The sequence below is a fragment of the Taudactylus pleione genome, unplaced genomic scaffold (genome assembly GCF_031769625.1).
Source record: "Taudactylus pleione unplaced genomic scaffold, aTauple2 ptg000032l, whole genome shotgun sequence".
NCBI classification, from domain to species: domain Eukaryota; kingdom Metazoa; phylum Chordata; class Amphibia; order Anura; family Myobatrachidae; genus Taudactylus; species Taudactylus pleione.
The window spans coordinates 31247023-31262596 of record NW_028284434.1 but is presented as its reverse complement, the minus strand read 5'-3'; the positions used below and the strand labels follow the sequence as shown (position 1 = coordinate 31262596).

The following is a 15574-nucleotide window of genomic DNA, read 5'->3' as shown; positions in this document are numbered from 1 at the left end:
GGATTTCTAATTGTGTTCCAGTGTATCTCCAGTGTTCTAGCAATAACTGAACGTAATATAGTTCCGGTCTTCTGCCATTCCCAGGTACCTGTCCAGAGGGCTGCGACCTGCTCACTTGGTGCAGCGGAAAACCAAATCCCAATTGGAGGGGTCACTGGAGAAAACCACCAAGTGAGTTGGACTCCGCGCCTCTGGGCAGATCTAGCCAAACCTGGGTTCGGCCGCAAATAGGAGACCTAGCCACAGTCACTCCGATAGTCACCTGAACCCCCCGGCTCACCGTCCTCCACAGAGGATCACTTTCACCAGATTGTGACACAGCACTTTGTAATTATGAGGCAGAGGGACAGCCATGCGGAAGGTGCGGAGGGGCATAGCATTGCCAAGGGGGCAGTGTGTGTATGTGGGAGGAGTGATGGTGCGATTATGTGCTATACAATGCCCTGATTACCGGCATTGTAAATGGTGCGAGGTCATGGTGATGCCAATTACTGAAAATCGCGTCATCAAGCTGCCCAGGCCACTTCCTACACTCAAGAAGTGGGCAGCACCAGGCGCCCACAAAGGGGCTCTGGGAGACTTGCCAACTTTTCTGGGCATCTGGGAGACCCACCCGAGATGCGTGAGTCTCCCGAACATTTCAGGAGAGTAGACAAGTATGAAATAGAGCTCATTTGAGAATGCGCTCTCCTGCTCAACGTAAAATGCGCCAATGGAAAAAGATGTCACCTTTCACATGGAGAGATGGCACAGGGTATGGAAGGGGTATGCAAAAGCTGGTAGAGTACAGGAAGTGCATGTACGTGGAATTGTGAATTGAGGCTGGCCGGCACGGAGAAGCAGATATGATGTTAGTAGCCGTATCACTTGCACATCACGGTCCTAGCAAGGCAGATTTACCGTGCCTATATTATATGTTTGTGTTGGGCGTATTTTAGAATTTGTACTTGCTACTTTCATTTGTACATGAGAAGTAATATTAAACCAGCTGTATTTTAGAGGAATTTTATTGAAATCACACCTAGTATTGAATAAGTTTTTCACTATGAAAATAAATGTAGAAAATACATTTGGTGTGCTTATAGCCTGGTGGGGTGTAAGTGTACCTGATATACGGCTGATGTTAGCCTGGCACATGTGCTACTGGTGCTGAATTCTATACATATAGACATACGTCCAGGTCATTATATAGGCATAAATGCGCAACCTTTACATGCATTACATCTATATTAACCACATATTCGGCCAACTTCGCATGAGTCACATAGTGTGTTAGTGTTTTTTCATAGACCGTTCGATGTAGCAAAACATGTAATAAAAATATTGTTTCCTTGTTGTTCCTCTGTTTAGATTTGTTACAGACAAAGCATTGCTGCTGTGTTTATGCCATGTACAGTACATTGAATACAGATAAGTTCATGTTTGCCATCTGTCCTCATTTAAAAAGATCCTGAGCCTATAAATCACTACTACTGGGTTTCTAGAAACCAAGAAGTCACTTACTACAATGGAGAGGAAGATCAGGGTCATGTTGGTTGCTAAAAAGTGAACAACTCCTTAAGGTCTCCCCTCTCTCCGCCCCACCTTATTAGCCCTATGTCATTTTAAATGTGTTTTTTTTAAAGGTGTATTTAACTAGGTTGTGAGCACCTTGTTGTATTAATCTTCAACTTCTCAGGTTTGAGGTGTATGGATAAAGAATAACCTGTAGCCAATCAGTTTACCTGTATGCTCACATTAATGGAAAATATTTCACAGGACGAGCGTAATCACCTTGAGGGTAGCAGTGCTCTGTCCTCTGGTGATAGTGCGACATGTGACATGTAGTGATGTACCTGTGATGTCAACAAGGTGAATGTGGGCTGGTAGAGATGCGTCAGACTAGGGACAGATCCATGTAACCACGAGGTTCCCGCAATAGGTGGCTGAGTGCATTTCTGGTTATTACTTTACAAGACACAAGCGCAAATAAGATTTACCTACCCTGATATCTTGCAGGGGGATATTGTGCGGATACTCTCAGCTAATGAAATCTGCCCTTACATTAAAGTAGAAAGGGAGAGAAGCAAGGACAACCAACAGCACAGAGTACTGATGCCTGGTGCCCTTCAAATAAGTGAGAGAAGAGAGAGATTCTGGTGTTAATTGTACCTCTATAATACAAAATGTTAACATTTAACTTGCTTGCTTTATATTTTATATCATTTATTTTTTTTGCTCTTTTTTACACATGCAACAGATTTTTTATTTTTTCAGTGATATTATTCCTAAAACAAATATCCCGTAACTAATTCCTGTTGTACAAACATAGTACACTCAGGAGGAAGACAAACTATTGACTAATGATTTAACGAGCCCTAAAAAGGTTCCTGAGTATCTAAATGGTGTTAAGTCCCTGTGTTTTACTAATGATGCGGCCTGTCTATCGGCCTTAACTCCATAACAAAGAAGGTATCACTTTACCTCCAGTTAAGTAATAGCACCTCTAGGGATATAGCTCAGCAATAGGGAGGCCACCAGGATGGAATGCACCTGAGGGGAACATTAGCACTGAAAAGAGAACATGTTTACTAGTCATTTGTGGCTCATTTCTGCTGAGTGGGTACGGGAAGATCCACGGACAATTTCCTTTACCAAAACCCTGTTTTACTCACGCTCTAAGCAAGGATATTACTAATCTGTACTGTATGTAAACTCTTCCAGCTATGCAGAGCAGACAATGGACCACACTCAGCCGATGAGTAATGCTATCCTATGAGTGCTGCAATATTTTTATGGTTTTTAATACAGTTTTCTCCTCACGCTATATATCTCGGGCAGTCTGTCTAGTAAAATTTCCCTGCGGCCCGGCACTGTGACGTGGCCGAAAGTCGCACTGCACTGATGTTTCATATAGAAATAACTGTGTAGTGCAGAAAAATACAGTACTCTATTTCTCTCAGTCACGCCGGGCGTCTTGCGCTGTATGGCGTACAGACAACCAGTAAGTGAGGACACATCTGTACTGCACCCATTCTGTATGAAGGTTTATATATAACAGACACTTGGGGGTATATTTACTAAAGTGAGAGCTTTAGAAGTGGAGATGTTGCCCATAGCAACCAATCAGATTCTAGCTATTATCTTCCAGAAGGTGCTAGATAAATGTTAAGTAGAATCTGATTGGTTGCTATGGGCAACATCTCCACTTCTGAAAACCCTCACTTTAGTAAATATACCCCTTAAAGTACATTTATTTTGTTCCTCATTGCTTCCAACTTGACCTTAATATATGGATATGTATATAACCTTCGTTGGCCCACCTAACAAACAAATACTTGCTCCCATCTCTCTGATAGCACTATGAGCACTGACCTTCACACAGCAGCCTAGTTGGTAGATGCAGATAAGGGGAGAAGTGGAGGAAATGGAAATTGGGGCTTCCAGAATTTGAATTAAAAAACTAGGACACTTGTGCGACCTGTGGTTTACTGTAATATAATCCCTGTACATGGTTTTTGGTCCCAAATATGGTAACACATGTACTGGAACCAATGAACACTGTCAATTAGGATGCATCCAGGCACTGAATTATGGGAAAATAGACTTTTGTCAATTTTATTTTTTTATTTTTGGTTAACCACAAATGTTCAAAGTGATGGCCGCTCATTATCTCTGCTTCTAAAGGGAAAACATTCTGCTACTGATCTGCACATATGTGACTCATTTGCTACAACATAATATACTATATATCATGTTTATGTTCTGGCATGCACTATATTACTGTTTTGCTGGCTATCTCTGCTGCTATATATAATTATATACATATACCTTCAGTCTGTCAGGCATGTCTCATGAAGAGCAGTCCATGTAGAAAATGTGTAGCACATATTGGGTCTCCTGAAAGTTGATGTTTGGTTATGTAATTGACAGCTAATATTTTAAGAAATAGCATTAACTGGGAAAAGAGCCAACTTCGCGTTTCTAAAGAGTAGTCCTCACCTGACACTAGCACATCGCATGTCAAATGCAGGATTGCGAATACCTGTCTTTCTGACGGACGATTGAAGCTCAATAAACGCGATGATACGCAGAGCACGCTTATATAATGCAGACTGAATATCACAGCACTGAAACGCATATTTATTAGTCCATTATTTATAACAATGGCAGCAAACATATGTAAAACAAATATTATACGTCTGTCAACTCACCACACAGTGGAGGCATTTATTTGAGCCAATATGCAGGATAAAGCAATCCATCAACGCATATGCCAGGAGCCTGTGACATCACTGTGGCACTAGGTAAATGTATGAAGCAGTGTAAAGAGTGAACAAGTGGAGAAGTTACCCATAGAAGCCTATCAGCATCTACCTATCATTTTATAGAATGTATGTGATAAATGCTACCTCAAAGCTGGTTGGTTTCTATGGGCAACTCCTCCATTGGTCCACTTCTCCACTGCTTGATATATTAACCCCAAAGTCCACTGAAGTGCTCACACTTATATGATGGGAAGGAGCCAATACTTTACATGCATTGAGGTTCCCCTGGTTGGTTAAGCTACACCAGTTCCATCTGTATATACAAGGGTGGATCCAAAAGTCTGTGTCCTGACCATGAATTACAGAGAAATTTAAGTTTAAATGCCATTTATTTTTCAACATCATCTCCATTTACTTAATACACTTCTCCCATCGATGATCCAACTTCTTGATTCCGTTCAGGAAAAAGTCCAGTGATTGGTCCTCAAACCAGTCCTGTACAGCAGCCTTGGCATCGTCATAAGACGCTAAAGTCTTCCCACAAATGCGTTCCTTGGGGTTGAGTGTGAATATCAGTAGGCGACATATTCTTCATTTGCAGATATTTAAAGACGGCTCCAATTTCAGATTTCTCCATTTTTCAGTATTCTCCATTTTTCAACTTTTGGTGATGTTGTTCCCAACTTTTAGTGATGTTGTTCTCAACTTTTAGTGATGTTCTCAACTTTTAGTGATGTTGTTCCCAACTTTTACTGATGTTGTTCCCAACTTTTGGTGATGTTGTTCCCAACTTTTAGTGTTGTTGTTCCCAACTTTTAGTGATGTTGTTCCCATATTTTAGTGGTAATGTTCTGCTTATTATTCAATATCTGCAAAAATAAAAGAAGAATTGTGCTGTAATTTTCCACAGTGTTCTACTAAGACCTCTAGTACATACATAGAGAACATCCATAAGGGGCGACATCTACTACATCAGAACACTGACTTTTGTATCCACCCTCGTACGTGTACTAGAATCTTTGCTGTATTTACTGTACAGGAAAATATGGTACATTCTGGTCACGGTGGTAAAATTTGCAAATGTGAGGCCCTGTGTAAAGTCTACTGTGGGGTCTATTAAAATTTACCACATTGAGCTTCTCCTAAAAAAAAACCTTGTAGCTGAACGCTGTCAGCTTATTGCACACATACACTAAAAGACAATCAGTGCAGTCTTAACTTATGGGCACACTGGGTAGCTGCATCGGGCCCTATGATTCTAGGGACCTTCGAGCAGAGGCTGGTGCCTCCAGGGCTTCTTGGAAGTCAGGTAGATAATGCTGCCCATCCAGCAGCTCTGATTTGTGTGTAGTTCACAATCAGAGCCGAAAGGGAGCATCTTTCTCTGCCTGCCTCTCAACTGGCAGCCCTATTCACGGATGGAGCAGCCGAACACTACATGGAGTGTTCGGTTGCTCGCTCCATGCATAGGGCAGCTGGCTGAGAGTCAGGCAGAGAAATCTGCTCCCCTGGCACTCTGATTCTGTGTCACTATCAGAGCATTCTCTACTTGCCCCCCAGCCTGCAGCCAGACAGTGCATGGTTGTCAGCATGCTAATGGGTGGATGGCTGGAGCTATCCACCAATCAGAGTCCTGACAGCCATTCACTATATGGAAGCATGTGGAGAGATGGTGCAGGACCGCAGGAATGGTAATTTATGATTTTTAAAAAAAATTGGGGCAGATTTTTTTAAAATTTGCATTTAGGCGTTTGATCTGGTGTTTGATTATTATTAATTGGGGAGAGGGGGATGGGGGTGTCTACTTTGGGGTGTATTTTTGTAAATTAGGGTGCGGATCAGTGGGTGTCCAATCGTACGGGCCCCAGTGTATTGCTTTGCCCAGGGCCTACAACGCTGTTAAGACGGCCCTGAAGGCAATCACAGGTCCAAATATATCAACTTAGCATTTTGCCTGAAGACTTGCTTGGGAATCTCTAAACATTTCTTGTTTTAGATTTCTAGCTTTCATGGTCGTACGTCCATTGCTTGTCCCCTTTAAGAAGGGTAGGTAAATGCCATTTAATAGAGCCTTCTTTGAGTCACAGCTTCCCAACAGGTGGAAAGGAACAACTTGCCTATTCCAGGCTTCGGTTTGTCAAAACCGTAATTGACATTTACTTTACTGTGTCTTTTCCCAGACCTGTGTAAGAATATGTGTGAAAGAGATGTTCTAGGGGGATGAGTATGTGTTTCCTCAACCACTTAAAAGAGACACTTGTAAGGACACAGATGTGAAGACATGGTCTCGGGCTCTGCGGTTAGCTCTGTATATCAGTGTGAGCCAGTGTTCAGTGCAGTTCCACAGCACCACAGCTTGTAACTCGTGACCTCAGGAATGGAGCACGCCACATGAAGGCTGCCACACACAGAAACCCAAGGCTTGAGTGAAAAGTGAAAGTAGCAGAAAACCATTTACAGTGCAAACATTGCTGCTCTTCTCTGTTTATAGTTACTCCTCTTTAAGGACAGTGTGCCCTAGAACCATATAGACAGTGCGGGCTGATAAGATCTGTGAGAAAGTCTCACAACAAAGGCTTTGTCCAGTGATGGTGGCAGGTCTGATGCAGAGCACAAGTGAGGACAGAAAGCTGTATCTATACCCAACATTGGCCTTCATGTGGCAGACCACAAAAGGGAAGGGCACATTGGAGATGTCCCGGTCTCACACATTCACCAGTAACTTAGGGACACAAGTTAGTTTCTTTGTGTAGGAGCAGATTTAAAATAACATGGTGTCCTCTTTGGCCATCACCCTGGCTCCCAACCAGTGCTGTGATCAGTGCCGGATTAACAGGGCAGTCGGGGTGGTCACCCAGGGACCCACACACCGAGGCCCCCACACATAGCTACATCACAAGCATGAGGGGCACTGTGGCATATGTGAGATGGGTTTTTTTTGTAGTATAATGTGAACAGGGGGTAGTACAGTGCACATTTGAGGTGCTGGGAGTTTTTACAAATAGGGCCGTATTCAATTAGTGGCGAAAAGTCGGAATTCGCAAAAAAGTATTGCGGATGACGTCATTTCGCCAGGCATAAACTTTTCGCCCTATTCAATTGCAAAGATTTTTCACAATCAATGCAATGTAATTAACGTAAAAGTTTTGCCTATGAATAGCAGGCGGAAAAAAGTGCAGAATTGCGGTTTTGGGGTGTAAAAGTGCGGAGACCTCTCTGCACCCTTGGGACAGCCCCCCAAAGGATAACTGCATTAAAACAAAACTAAAAAAAAAATTAGGTACACCCCAAAAAATGACTTTGAAAATGGGGGCGAATAAGTACACAGTGGGGGTACACACATATAAAGTAGCTGAATAGACTTTTGGGGGTCTACAAGTATGGGGGAGGTGTTTTTGTTGTTGCAGGTGCTTGCTGATGGCGCATTTTTTGCATCACTTAAAACTTTACTTTAGTGAATTTAAACCATGCTCACACCCATTTTCAAGTACCCCAAATTTGACAGGACAACTTACTTGTTTCGCCGGGTCACGTTTTCGCGTCCTTTGGAATTTGAATATGGCCAATAGCGGTGGCGCGGTCGATAAGTTTCCACCGCCAAAACACCCGATGTAGGCGAAAAGTGCGGCAGGCGGAAAAGTATCGCGGGTGCGAAACTAATTGAATACGGGCCATACTGTTTAAACAAGTTAATTGCCCTGCAGCCTTCACAAACCTTAATACGGAACTGGCTGTGATACATGGGTATTATTTATTACCAGTTATTTATATAGTGCACACATATTACACAGCGCTTTACAGAGAGATTTGGCCATTCACATCAGTCCCTGCCCCAGTGGAGTTTACAATCTGTAGCCCACACCACATGTGCACATATAGTGTTCCCTCTAGCTCCGGCGGCAAGCAGGGCGCTGGAGCTAGAGAGGGCAATCTTCTGCGCGATCGTCTGAAAAGGGGGCGTGGTTATGAAAATGGGGCGTGTCTATGAAACTCGTCCCCTTTTCGTCATACTTGGGGGCGTGCCCGGCGCTTACGGACATGCCGGGCAGCCCCCAAGCGCTGCAGAAAGGGAGAATAGATGCCGGGCGCATGCGCCCGGCGTCTATTCTCCGGCGGTGACCGGGACACCGCATGTTTCTCCACCCGCGGGACACTGCATCCCGCGGGTGAGAACGGCTCCCGCAGGCTGTTAGGGCAGGGCGCTTTTTGCCCTCCTCCTGGAGGGCAGGGTGCTTTTTGCCCTCCAGAAGGAGGGCAGGGCGCCGCGCCCCTCTAAAACAGCCTAGCGGGAACGCTACACATACACATATATACTTGGGTTAATTTTTTGTCAGAAGCAGATTATCCTATCATTATGTTTCTGGATTATGGGCGAAAACCAGAGTACTTGGAGGAAACCCACAAAAGCATGGGGAGAACATGCAAACTCTACACAGTTTTGGTTTTGATGGGAATCGAATGCTAACCATTACACCATCTGTACTAGGTAATGTATTTATTATTCCAAACTCACCAATAAAGCTCCATTTTCCCAAATGTTGTCTTCTTGCCCCAGGATTGTCATAAACATGTCTGTACGCAGATGTGACATTTCGTAAGGAAGCAAATAATCTTTTAAAATTAAAAAAGGTTATTTTTGTTCCTGGGCCCTTGAACTCCCAGGCCTTTCATAAGATATACATATTTTGTATTGTTCTTGGAAGAATTAGCTTACTGTGGGCCTGATTCAGAGACGGGCACTAATGTGATCGCAGTTGCGATTTCGTATGCAGCGCAGCTGTGAAAATATGCTAATGTCTGCACTGATTACCTGAGCATCAAGACACCCACTGTTGCCTTCTTATCTGCATGTGTCGACGCATACCTACGTAAATATCAGTAACATTAACGCACATCGGCAGCCATCGTACCCTTGCGGTAGGTCTGACCTGCTGCAGCTTTGTGAACTCTTCTGACAGGCAGAGCTGCGTATGGACTCGCAGTGGCTAATTTATGCACGCCATGTAACATCGTTTAAACGGACAGACCCAACGCCTGTGTTTCTCAGACCACTCCCCATCACCACCCCCAAACGCTGACACTGCGATGGATTCCTATGTGCGTCCGTAATCGCAGTGTGATCGCTGTGCACGCAGTGCTGCTTATACGCATGCGCAATGGCAAACAATCGCTCGAGTGCGTACATAATCGCCTTTGCGTCTGTCTCTGAGCCAGGCCCTGTGTGTATTATTGCTTGGGCTGCAAACAGGTGCATGAAAATAACTATGGGAACAATAAGGAAAAAGATGCTTTACCCTATTTTTCCTTTTCTAATACTTAAAAATTATATACTGTACCAGTTTGTTACCAGAAAGGAAGCCCTATCTGTCCAGGCTATAATAATAACAATTGTCTATGGGTAGGCTAACAAATAAAAGAGAGAAATTTACCAGGTCATGAAGGAACCATAACCAGTCACCATATAACCGTTATGTAATCTGTGTGACGTAATAAGCCTATCTTATAACAGTTATATTGCTTACAAGTTCAAAAACATTACAACACATTAAACATAAACTGAGGTTTGTCAGTGAACTGAAATCCTCAGTACACCTGGCGCTCCATGAAACACAGTTGATATAAATAATAATAAATACAAATATATGGATTAAATTGTGAAGAAAGTTCTTCACAATTTTTCTTGTGAAGTTCAAAAACATTGATCCATATCATCAAATAGACAAGCTTCTACTAGTGTTCCCGATAGGTTGATTCAGTGGGGCACCACGTCCTGCCCAATTTGAAGTCGCTGACATGCCCCCTGCCCTTATGGCAGCGCCCCGGTGAAACAGCCGTCCCCACCCGCGAGCCGCAGTGCATCTATTCACACCGCGGGAAGAGCTTGAGGGCAGGCCATCATTTCCGTGAGTGCTGAGCACGCCCCCTACAATGATGAAAAGGGGGCACACGCCCCTTTTTCGTGCATGCACGCATTGTGCCCTTTAGTGAGAACTGCCCTGCCCACCCTAGACCTAACACTACTTCTACTATTGATGGCTCCATGCTGTAATGTTTTAGGGTGTATGGTAAAATGTCTGTAAATGCAGAGTAAAAGGAGTTGCATTAGCCTTGGCATCGGCAGAATATGCAGCTGTGTCCGAGTCACCATCATCAACGTATACATGTACCTCCCGATAACAGGCACAAACGATACCCCTCCCAGCAGCCATGTTTGTGAATATTTGCTAGTCTGCATTGCTGCACTTATTTTTTTTTGAGCATGCACAAAAAAAGTCCATGCAAAATCTGCTACACAAGCGGGTGCATCAGCCCCTTAGTGCTCAGTGTCAGCACTTAAAATACTCAATTCCCCATAACAAGCGCAATAAAGATGGGCACACACCTATGTAGTTATTGGACCAATCACCCAAAATATTGGCTTTTCGTTCAATAACTGCATAGGTGTGTTTACAGGATTATTACGCGATAAATGGCTTCAAATGCACCTGCAACGGTCGTATCAGGAGGTCGCATCTTATGTCGTACTTAAATATTGAGATCCCTCTCCTACTGATCACCTTGAATTAAAAATAGCTCAGTGTGTACAGGGTGCACTGCACACTGATTGGATAAGCTTTTAGTCATCCGCAATGGGTGTACCCAGCTTTACGGTGTAGACCTACTTCAGAGCTGGAGAAATCATGGGTGTAATAAACATTCTTAGCTGTTTATGAGTTAGCCGACTCCTTTTTCTTTCATAATGACTATTTAAATTGCACAAATACTTCTCTTCTCTACTGAGAATTGTCATACTCTTGTTATTACAACTAAAACACAGAATAACATTCAATTACCCATTTAGGGGCCTATTTACTACAATCCGCATAAAATATGCAGATTGTAGTGTGATATTGCGAATGTAAGAAATATCACAGGGATATATCAAAATTCCCCTGCAGGGACAGAGCTTGCGATAAAGCTCTTTCCCTGAGGATCCCATCTGCAGCCTTATCACTGTATTTTTCACAATAATAAAGTGACAGAGTCCCCTGTATGGTGTACCTCCCCGCCGTCGCCGCCCCCCCACACGTGACCCCCTTCCCACACTTTCATTTACCTCCAGTGCTCTGTGATGTCCTCCCCCCCGGGGCTTCGGTCAGCTGGTCTCCCATCCTGCACTGTGATCCTGGTCAGCTGTTCTATGCAGCATCTGACCAGGGTCACAGTACCGGAGCTGGGAGACCAGGTGACCGTAGCACCGGGGAGGACATCACCGAGCATCGTGGATGCAGGTAAGTCTTTGGTTTTTTTTTGCAGTGATCAGTTTGTGGTCTATTTAGATCACATAGCTGATCACTGGGGCTGGCTCCCAACTCTGCTCTGCCAGTTACAGCAGAGCAGGAGTCGGGGAACCGGGGGAAACCTTTGATAACTCCATCTCCAGGTGGTGTTATTATCACAGGGCTTTCCTCTGTATTTTTTCACATTTTATTTTTAGTAACTTTGGCCAGATCACATTTCCCATTACAATTATGGGAAATGCGATCTGCTTACTAAAAAATATGTGATAATTAGGGCTTGGAGTAGAATTTTGTGAATTCTACTCCAATTGCCCTTTAGTACATTCATGTGATATTAAAATAATACATTGTTATATACATACTTTATTTATTTTTTATATTGTTTTATGTTTAACTACCTCACTACAATTAACAAAGTTAATGTGCACTGCTGTGAAGTTGTGACACACATTACATTACTGATGTCATCCTTATGCAGTACTATGTGTGAGGTATACTTGCTACTCCTGTCTGTGGTCATGTAGGGCAAAAATCTCATGAGCTCCAGACCCCAGAAACCACTTTTCATCGAGTTCCTTTAATATTGCGTTGGTTTGGGAATTTAGGGCCTGATTCAGACCCGGTCGCAATCGCTGAGTGCTCGCAACTGGGTCGATGTTTGCCCACAGGGCATGCGCACAATGGAGCCGGCACCGTCATGCGCATGTGCGAGACCCGGCTAGCTACGGGTGCTCCGTCGCTCCGGGTCTCGCACCAAAGGGGGCGAGCTGTAGATGGTGAGTGACAGCTCGCCCCGTTTGGCGGGCGGGCTGGGGGGGTGGCCGGACAAACGGAGGCGTTCCCAACGGAATGCTTGCCGTTTGGGGGCGGCCCCACTGACATCACCAGTGATGTCAGTGGGAGAGCTTCCGGCTCTGTTAGAGCCGAAAGCTCTCTGGGGCTTGCGGCCACGAGACCCTACCACAAGGGTCTCGTCGCAAGCCCGATGGTCGCGATGGTCTTGACCAGCGCGACCATCATCACGGGCTGCGAGCGGCCAGGAGGCCGCTCCTAAAAAAAACAGCGCCCGCCCTGATTCAGAGCGAGGGCTCGCTTTTTGCGAGCGCCTCTGAATCAGGCCCTTAGTTTCCATCCATGCATTTCTCTGAAGATTGGGCTAATAGGGAAGATTCATTGGCTAATTTGATTATCTTCCAGGAATGGTGTCACAAGGCAGTTTTCAGAAAGAGACAGGATTCACAGCTTCTGCTTAAAACTGCCAACACAAACCTAAACCAGCTTTGTGTTTGACTTGACAGGAGCACAATAGACTTGCTTGTGTCCAAAATAACTGTCTGTCATTTCCTAAATTTCATTCTTTTCTGTTATTCTTTCAAATAGTTGGAACTTGTGGTATTTGTCAAAGCCAAGGGAATTCTCCCTGCTCTCTCAAATATTTTCTCTGGTTTCATTTAGGGTATGTCCCATGCTTCTTGTCATGTTTTTATTTGTGAAATTGGAGTGTATCTACAGTATTAAACAAAGTTGTGCTTTTAGGTACATTAGGCCTGATTCAGTTCCGTACACAACTGCGTATTCAATAGCGATTACGCACGCAGTTCAACTGCGATAGTATGCCAATCCATTGTGATCGCTATTCCCTCACAGCACTACACAAGGATACCCACTTTACTCATCACACATCCATAATGTTTAGCAGGACTGCAAAACCATCAGTACAATCGAGTATCATCGCAGCCTCACGCACACTTGCACAAGCCCTGACCTTACTCAGAAATTGGTAACAACCACACACGCTATCCGGCCATCGCAGTGGATAATTTATGCATGCCGCTGCAGCAGCTTTGAAACGCACTGGCACGCCTGCATTCGCTCGACCACTCCCCCGCCACCACCCACAAACGGCACTTCCTGTCAATCACTCTGCGATGGGTCTGCCTAGCCGCTGCCCCGATCGCAATAGCTAGTTCGCACACTGTGATGCATGCGCGGTAGGCAACAAACGGCCAATTGCATGCTTGTTAGCAACTGGGATCCTTGCTGTATCTGGCCCATAGTGAAGACTGCATCTGCTAACTTTATACTTACTGTACCTACTTTTAAATTGTTCTCTGTGGCAGATCCAGTTGGAGTTTATCACATTAAATTGATGTTTATTTGTCTGTCATCCCTGTTTGACGGGTACTAAAATCAAACTGTCAAAATTTTTGTGGTGAGAATTCAATTAATAATATTCGTAATAATATAATTTATCAATTCACTTGATCTAATGACAGAATTAAGTGCCTGATCATTACAGATGTGTCTTCATACTTCTAGCCTCCTTGCGCGATAACTAGCCCTTCTAGTCGCTCCACCCCGTGGTGCGACTTGGTAGTGCCGAGCGTCTTTCTGTGCAAATTTTTCTTTTAAAATGCGTCTTAATCGCAAAGCGCTGACACTGTAATGTAGCATTTCCCATGCAGATATAAAGACGTATTTTAATGGAAAAAAGTTACAACAAAAGATGTTCGCAGCCTCCGAGTCGCATAGTGCTCACATGTTATATTTAGCACATGGAGGATAGATGTATGTGGACACATCTGTAGCTATGTTTCTGGTTATTATCATAGCTGATTCCCCCACCAGGAAACCTAGGATAATACGTAAGGCCTCGTGGGAACTAAGGAGCCCAGATTACTGTAACACGTTATTATTACGTTGTTTCTTATTCTTTTGTTTGTTTGTTGCTTGATAAATGTAGGTAGGTACCCAAAAAGCATGTTAACGAGAGCCCCAGAGAGTTTATATCGTCCCGGGTTCCTAGTGATACTGCTTCCTCAATGGTTCATGTTAACAAAATGGCTGCCAACACTGCTTGTAAACAAAGGCCAACCATTAAGGTAGAAATGGTTACATCCAACTTCCAAACTCCATTTTCACACATCTAGTGTCAGTTTGGAAATAATAAAGTCCTTGTGTTGTGCTAAAAAGATTATTGTGACTTTACCCTGTGGTATATGTTAGTACTGGAGAGAAAGAGAGAGGTCAAAATCCCCTAGAATAAGTCACTTACTTGTGGTCCCATCAGAGCTGATTCTCACCGCATTGTAAGAACTGTAGGTCAGAGGGTATTGTTATGCTTAATAAGGTAGCAATGCACTTGCCTGATGTTATATACTGTAGAATACATAGCCAAGTTTACTGCATGCTTTCTCAGTCTATTTATAACCAGACTTAATGGAGATGTATAATTTAATTGGCTGCCTTCACTGTGAGAGACTTCCAGAGCTAGAATGTCTCCTTTAGGCCCCCCTCGTTGAAATACAAATGCTGCTGACTGACGCCAAACTGAAAACTAACATGGCAGTAGGGTCTATCAGAGGGAGCAGAGCTGTCTCTCTCTGTGGTGTCAGTCTACAGCATAGAAACTTCCATTAACAACACAAGAGGTGTTGTGTGTCCAGGTCAGGTCTACTGCTCAATAACACGTGACCTCATTTCATGTATGGGTGTGGAATAAGAGATAGACAGTAATTAGTTAGACAATGTCTAGATAGACACCAGATGTTAGACAGTTAATAGTTAGACAAGTATAAAAGTTCGACACAGACAAAAGTCAGACAAACTAAAGTTAAACATGTAAAAAGTTCGACAGGTACAAAAAGTCGACAGGGTCAAAAGGTCGACACAAAAATGGTAAACACATTTTTTTTTTAGCCCTAATCTTCACCCTAGCCCTATCCCTCCCCATGGTGAATAACCATAACCCTCCCTCCTTGTGCCTAACCCTAATTGTGGGGGTAAGTGCCTAACCCTAACCCTCCAGTAAGTGCCTAAACCTACATGGTGAGGCACTATGGGAAGGGTTAGGGATAGGCTGCAGGAGGAGGAGGGGGTTAGGGTTAGGCTGCAGGAAAGGTGGGTTAGGGTTAGGCTAGTTACCTTAGGGCATCGGGATTCTGTCGGGACGCTGCTGTCGGTATTCTGACCGTCGACATCCTGACCGCCGGGATCCCATACCCAACCCCACGTGAAAATCATTATTTTGAATATATTTCTGGAATT

The 15574-nt window shown here is 44.0% G+C and overlaps 1 protein-coding gene across 1 annotated transcript in view; it reads left to right on the top strand.

The window, feature by feature from the left end:
* Positions 1-15574, top strand: part of PRKAR1B (protein kinase cAMP-dependent type I regulatory subunit beta) — a 246294-nt gene that overhangs the window by 154952 nt on the left and 75768 nt on the right. The window lies entirely within an intron of this gene.